Genomic DNA, 7,778 nt, shown 5'->3' with positions numbered 1-7,778 from the left:
GACTGAGATAACAAATACCATAGCTTGGGTGGCTTATCAGAAATATATTCCTCACAGTTCTGGAGGCTGGAAGTCTAAGATCAGCATGCCACCATAGTACATGGCATCCTCACAATGGCAGAGAGTAGAGAGAGAGATAGCAAGCTCCCTTGTGTCTTTTTATACGGGCACTAATCCCATTCGTGAAGACTCCACCCTTATTACTTAATTCCCTCCCAAAGGCCAAACCTAGTACCATCACATTGGGGGATAGGATTTCAACATGTGATCTTTTTTTAATTGAAATATAGTTGATTTACAATGTTGTGCTAATTTCTGCTGTACAACAAAGTGACTCAGTTATACACGTATGTACATTCTTTTAAAATATTCTTTTTCATTATAGTTTATCACAGGAGATTGGATATAGTTCCCTGTGCTATACAGTAAGACCTTGTCATTTATCCATTCTAAATGTAATAGTTTGCATCTACCAACCCCAAACTCCCAGTCCATCCCTCTCCCCCCTGCCCTCCCCCTTGGCAACCACAACACAAACATTCAGTCCATAACATTTGAAGAGCTGACTAATGAAAGAACCCAATGTATTAAAAGCCACTGAGATCAACTAGAGTTGGAGTGTCAAAACTCTTCCACTGTGCAGTGGTTTGCTGGAGCTCTTTGCCTCCTTTTTATAGAAGGAATACTCTTCAGAAAATGTACTAGAATGTGTAATTGTGTTACTGTGAGCCATGGATAGGGGAAGGCAATGGACCCTCTGACAAGACTGAGCATTTCTTCAAAATAAGGGTACGGATTTGCATCTTTGAGGATAGAAAGATGAGGAAGGACTTACAGAGAAACAAAGATAGAGACTGTGGATCATCCTTTAAGAGGATCCCTGTAGATATTCAATAGCTAACTTTTAATTTAAAATTATTTCCCTTAGACTCTGCAAAAAATTGTGTTGAGTATCCATGTCTAAATTTCTTTATCTTTACAGTGACTTACTTTAGTTGTCGCTGGAACTTCAGAAAAAACACACAGACTTGTGTTAGTTGTTGGGAATGTATCTGTGGTGGTGATGGGGATGTAGGGAGAGCCCATGGACCATCTAACGTGATTAGTTCTACTATCATTTTCTGGCTTTTATGTTTCTTTTAAAAATTTTTTATTTTTTTTTGCGGTACACGGGCCTCTCACTGTTGTGGCCTCTCCCGTTGCAGAGCACAGGCTCCGGACGCGCAGGCTCAGCGGCCATGGCTCACGGGCCCAGCCGCTCCGTGGCATGTGGGATCTTCCGCACGAACCCGTGTCCCCTGCATCGGCAGGCGGACTCTCAACCACTGCGCCACCAGGGAAGCCCTGGCTTTTATGTTTTTGAAGTAAAATGCACCCCAGCAGTTAGGAAAATAAAATCATAAACAGAGTTGTGCAGCAACATGTCAGACAAACTGACTTTCCTAAAACCCTTTGCGTGTTAGGATTTTTGCTTTGACAATATTTTGGAGACATAATGACATTTAATGGCCAATAAAAAGCCAAACCTATGGGATTATTTGGCTGATATAATAATTTTATGTACCAAAATTAATGAATGGTCTATAGGGTGCCCAGGTGTTTGGTCAAACATTATACTGGATGTTGCTGTGAGGATGTTTTGGGGTGAGATTAACATTTAATTCAGTAGACTGAGTAAAGAAGATTGCACTCCATAATGTGAGTGGGCCTTATCTAATCAGTTGAAGTCCTGAATAGAACAAAAAGGCTGACTTTTCCCTGTGCAAGAGAGAATTCTTCCTGCCTGGAAGGAAGAATTTTGAACTTGGGCATTGGCTCCCCTGGTTCTTGGACCTTCAGACTTGGACTGGAACTAAACTATCAGCTCTCCTGGGTCTCCAACTTGCCAGTTCACCCTACAGATCTTGGGACTTGTCAGCCTCTATCATCACATGAGCCAATTCCTCAAAATAAATCTCCCTTTGTCTCTATCCTATCGGTTCTGTTTCTCTGGAGAACCTTAACTGATAGGGCTGCCATCATTAGTTGATCTTTTAATATACTTGCTTCCTTCATTAGTGAGTTTTCTAAAAATGCTGTATTTACTGTTTCTCTACAAAGTACATTCCAAGTAGTTTGCTAGCTGCTGAACATTCAGTAGATGACACTACAGACATTGCCTCTGCTTCTGTTGACGCTCACAGACCTAATTAGGAAGCTCACAGGAGAGGCACACCTTGGAGATGCTGTAGGATCAGTTGCAGACCACTGCAGTAAAGCGACTTTTGCCGTAAAACAAGTCACACAAATTTTTTGGTTTTCCAATGCAAATAAAAGCTGTGTTTACACTATACTGTAGTCTATTAAGTATGCAATACCATTGTCTAATAAAACAATGTACATACCTTAATTTAAAAAATACTTTATTGCTTCAAAATGCTAACCATCATCTGTGCCTAGATGTTGATAGCTGCTGACTGATCTGGGTGGTGGTTGCTAAGGCTGGGGTGGCTGTGGCAGTTTCTTAAAAGAAGACAACAATGAAGTTTGCCACATCGATTGACTCTTCCTTTCATGAAGTAGAACTTCTTTCAAAATTGGAGTCAGCCCTCTCAAACGCTGCCACTGTTTTATCAGCTAAGTTTATGTAATGTTCTAAATCCTCTGTTGTCATTTCAACAATCTTAAGAGTATCTTCACCAGGAGTAGATTCCATCTAAAGAAACCACTGTCTTTGTTCATCCATAAGAAGCAACTCTTCATCTGTTTAAGTTTTATCATGAGATTGCAGCAGTTCAGTCACATTTCAGGCTCCACTTCTAATTCTAGTTCTCTTGCTGTTTCCACCACACCTGTAGTTACTTTCACCACTGTCTTGAACCCCTCAAAGTCATCCATGGGGGTTGAAATCAACTTCTTCCAAACTCCTGCTAATGTTGATACTTTGACCTCTTCCCATGAATCATGAATGTTCTTAATGGCATCGAGAATGATGAATCCTTTCTAGAAGGTTTTCAATTTACTTTGCCCACATCCATCTGAGGAATCACTATCTATGACAGCTATAGCCTTATGAAATGCATTTCTTTTTTTTTTTTAAGATTTTTTTGATGTGGACCATTTTAAAATTCTTTACTGAATTCGTTACAGTATTGCTTCTGTTTTATGTTTTGTTTTTTTGGCATGTGCTGTGAGGCATGTGGGACCTTAGCTCCCTGACCCGGGATTGAACCCACACCCGCTGCACTGGAAGGCGAAGTCTCAACCACTGGACTACCAGGGAAGTCCCATGAAATGCATTTCTTAACATTGAAATTCTTGTACTTTGAAATTACTCCGTGATCCACAGGCTGCAGAGTGGATGTTATGTTAGCAGGCATGAAAACATTAATCTTTTACATCTCCGTCAGAGCTCTTGGGTAACTAGGTGCATTGTCAATGAGAAGTAATAATTTGAAAGGAATCTTTTTTTCTGAGTAACAGGTCTCAACAGTGGCTGAAAATATTCAGTAAACCATGTTGTAAACAGGTGTGCAGTCATCCAGGCTTTGTTGTTCCATTTATAGGCAGGATAGATTTAGCATAATTCTTAAGGGCCCTAGGATTTTTGGAATGGTAAGTGAGCATCGGTTTCAACTTAAAGTCACCAGCTGCATTAGCCCCTAACAAGAGAGTCAGCCTGCCCTTTCAACCTTTGAAGCCAGGCTTTGACTTGTCCCCTCTAGCTATGAAAGTCCCAGATGGCATCTTCTTCTACTATAAGGCTGTTTCTTCTACATTGAAAATCTGTTGTTTAATGTAGCCACCTTCGTTAATGATCTTAGCTAGATCTTCTGCATAACTTGCTGTGGTTTCTACCATCAGCGCTTGCTGTTCACCTTGTACTTTTATGTTGTGGAGATTGTTCCTTTGCTTAAAGCTCATGAACCAACCTCTGCTAGCTTCAGACTTTTCTTCTGCAGCATCGTACCTCCTCTCAGCCTTCATAGAATTAAAGAGAGTTAGGGCCTTGCTTTGGATTAGACTTTGGCTTTGGGGAATGTTGTGGTTGGTTTGATCTTCTCTCCAGACCACTAAAACTTTCTCCATATTGGCAACAAATCTGTTTCACTTTTTAAAAATCATTTGCGTGTTCACTGGAGTAGCACCTTTAATTTCCTTCAAGAACATTTCCTTTGCATTCACAACTTAGCTAACTGTTTGGCACAAGAGGACCAGCTTTCAGCCTGTCTCAGCTTTTGACATGCCTTCCTCAATAAGCTTAATCATTTCTAGCGTTTGATTTAAAGTGAGAGATGTATGGCTCTTCCTTTCACTTGAACACTTAGAGGCCATTGTAGGGTTATTAATTAGCCTTATTTCAATATTGTTGTGTGTCAGGGAATAGGGAGGCCTGAGGAGAGGGAGAGATGAGGGAACGGCTGGTTGGCGGAGCTGTCAGAACACACACAATGTTTATCTATTAAATTCATGGTCTTATATGGGTGAGGTTCGTGGCAATCCAAAACAACCCAAATCACTGATCACAGATCACCATAACAAATATAATAATAATAATATAATATAATGTGGTATAATATAATATTAATGAAAAAGTTTGAAACAGAGGGAGAATTACCAAAATGTGACAGAGACATGAAGTGGGCAAATGCTGTTGGAAAAATGGCGCTAATAGACTTGCTTAACACAGAGTTACCACAAACCTTCAATTTGTAAAAAATGCAATATCTGCAAAGCTCAGTAAAGCAAAGTACAATAAAACGAGGTATGCCTGTACACAAAAATTGTATAAAGAATCTTATATTTACAGTACGAGAAAAGGAGAAGGAAACTAAGCTCATACTTATCCTGGTCCAGGACATGGAGAGGGCTTCCCAGAGGCAGTGGCATTTAAATTAGGTCTTAAGAGATGAGTAGAAGTTACTCTGTAAAGGTGCTTGAGGGTTAAGGTGGAAAAAGAGTGTTTGCAAAGACCCTACACTCAGGTGGGTCTTTGCATATTTAAGGCACTGGTATATCTGGAGTTTAAGAAAGGAGAGGAGGGCTTCCCTGGTGGCGCAGTCGTTGGGAGTCCGCCTGCGGATGCGGGGGACACGGGTTCATGCCCCGGTCCGGGAAGATCCCAAATGCCGCAGAGCGGCTGGGCCCGTGAGCCATGGCCGCCGAGCCTGCGCGTCCGGAGCCTGTGCTCCGCAACGGGAGAGGCCACAACAGTGAGAGCCCCATGTCCCGAAAAAAAAAAAAAAAAAAAAAAAAAAGGAGAGGAAAAGTGTTAATTGAAAGGGACCAGGTTGTGCTGGACCTTTAGGCTGCATTAAGAATTTGAGATTCGATTCTAAGAGCAAAGCCTTTTGTAAAGCCTTTACTCAGGAATGTGACACTGTCAAACACCATTCCTTGAAAGAAAAAAGAAATCACTGTGGCAGCAGTATGGAAAATGGATGGTGGGAGGACAAAGATGACTGTCAAAAGGAAGACCATTTCAGGTGACAGATACAGTTGTCCAGACAAGGTACGACAGTTACTTCAATTTGGATGTTGTCAGGGAAAATAGAAGGAAGTAGATACTAGCATCATCTACGAAGTCAAGGAAAATTGAAGTGAAGAAGATTTTGCAGGATGATCAAGGGTTCTGCATTAGAGGGGATACAGTTAGGTGGCTGAGATATTCACATTGAAATGTTAGGTAGGCAGGTGGAGCTTAGAGGATAAAAATTTGGAGTCATCAGGGTATATAAATTAATTGAAGTCATGTGACTGGACAAGTTTTCTAAAGGCAGAGGGACTATAAAAGGGAAAGAAAAGAGGGCCCAGGATTGAACCCAAGGGACTCCCAACATTGTCAGTTTAAGAATGCTGGAGCATGTTTTAAACAGGTGCACTCACTCTGTCCAAAGCAGGAGCTTTTCTGGATTTGTAACTTGGAATAATTAGCAATGTTTGATTAGAACCCTTACACAAAGTGACCACTGATGACCTTCCCCTCTCTCTGTGCCCTTCATCTTGAGGGTCCTTCTCTTCCTCAGTATTGCAACCTCATCTTATCACCCACTTTTCTGCCCCTAGATCAGGATAAACACTTCTTCCTTACTCTCCAGGCAGGTGTTAGATTATCTGACTTTAGTCAACCTCTCCCTGCTCTGCAATTTAGCACACATCTTCAATGTTTGCTGAATTTTATCTAGGCCGAATAAGTCCCTGAGGCGCCTTTAGAAACAAGTGGGAGGTGTTCAAAGATCATAACTTGGATGCATGAATTTGCTGATTTTTGGTTCTGGAGTTGAGTCAAGATCCCAAAGGAGAGAAATGTTGACCCTTTCAGGACCCGCACGTCAATGCAATCTATGTAATATCCATGAACGTAACATTAAAAGTAGTTCAGTGCATTCTTCCACACTGTAAAAGTACATTTTCAAGGGAAACAGAATTAAGGCTGTTTCTTACCACAGAGTCCTATTATCAAGGTGAAAGCCGGATTTAAAATACAGGGATTGGGCTTCCCTGGTGGCGCAGTGGTTGAGAATCTGCCTTCCAATGCAGGGGACACAGGTTCGAGCCCTGGTCTGGGAAGATCCCACATGCTGCGGAGCAACTAGACCCGTGAGCCACAGCTACTGAGCCTGTGCGTCTGGAGCCTGTGCTCCTCAACAAGAGAGGCTGCGATAGTGAGAGGCCTGTGCACCGCGATGAAGAGTGGCCCCCGCTTGCCACAACTAGAGAAAGCCCTCGCACAGAAAAAAGACCCAACACAGCCAAAAATAAATAAATAAACAAATGTGGGGTTTAAAAAAAAAAAAGAAAAAAGAATATTATTTAAAAAATAAAAATAAATTAAAAAAATAAAATACAGGGATTTTTAGATACAGTAACCCTGAGAAATTTTTTATTTTAAAAGTTTCTGTTCCTCACCCTTCTGGCTCTGAAGATAACCTTCAGAATGTAAATTGATGGACTTCCCTGGTTGCGCGGCGGTTAAGAATATGCCTGCCAAGGCATGGGACATGGGTTCTATCCTTGGTCTGGGAAGATCCCACATGCCGCGGAGCAACTAAGCCTGTGCGCCACAACTATTGAGCCTGTGCTCTAGAGCCCACGAGCCACAACTACTGAACCTGCGCTCTAGATCCCTCGAGGCACAGCTCCTGAAGCCCACGCGCCTAGAGCCCATTCTGTGCAACAAGAGAAGCCACCACATTGAGAAGCCCGTGTATCCCAACGAAGAGTATCCCCTCCTCACTGCGACTAGAGAAAGCCTGCGTGCAGCAACGAAGACCCAACGCAGCCAAAAATAAAACAAATAAATTAATTAATTAAAAAGAAAAAGAAAGTAGATTGATGCAGCAAGGTTTGGAGCCCAGAACCAAAAATTCTGATGCAATATCTCAAAAAATTTTGCAGCTTCTTTTTTCTATACCAATTGCTAAGAACTTAAGATATAATATCAGTTAGGTTTTGTTAGACATTTACTCAGTACTTGTCTTGAGATTTTAAGCCCCTCTACCAGTTAAAAAACACTGCATAGCCTGTTTTACAAATGCCTCTTCTTTTCTGGCATTTGACTAAAGGTTTCAGAGGGCAATATATCTTATGCACTTCAGCTACATAAAACAGAGTAAAGAGCTGCATAGTTCTACATCCTAGAAGGAATAATGGACTTGTAGGAATTTTTAGGTTCAATTCTATTTACAAGTAATTATTTAAGACCTAATATGTGCCAAGATCTGAATTAAGGATGAAAAGATAAGACAAAATCACTACCCTCAAGGGGCTCACTGTCCAGTGAGGGTGGGTAGGACAGA

General features: G+C 41.4%; 1 pseudogene; it reads right to left on the bottom strand.

Moving 5' to 3' along the window:
• Positions 1–2,425: 2,425 nt before the first annotated feature.
• LOC112062171 (tigger transposable element-derived protein 1-like) lies at positions 2,426–4,314 on the bottom strand (annotated as a pseudogene).
• Positions 4,315–7,778: the final 3,464 nt, after the last annotated feature.

The sequence above is a fragment of the Physeter macrocephalus genome, chromosome 8 (assembly GCF_002837175.3).
Source record: "Physeter macrocephalus isolate SW-GA chromosome 8, ASM283717v5, whole genome shotgun sequence".
Classification (NCBI taxonomy): domain Eukaryota; kingdom Metazoa; phylum Chordata; class Mammalia; order Artiodactyla; family Physeteridae; genus Physeter; species Physeter macrocephalus.
Note: the sequence above shows the minus strand (reverse complement) of the source record. Positions and strands in the feature narration are given on the sequence as shown.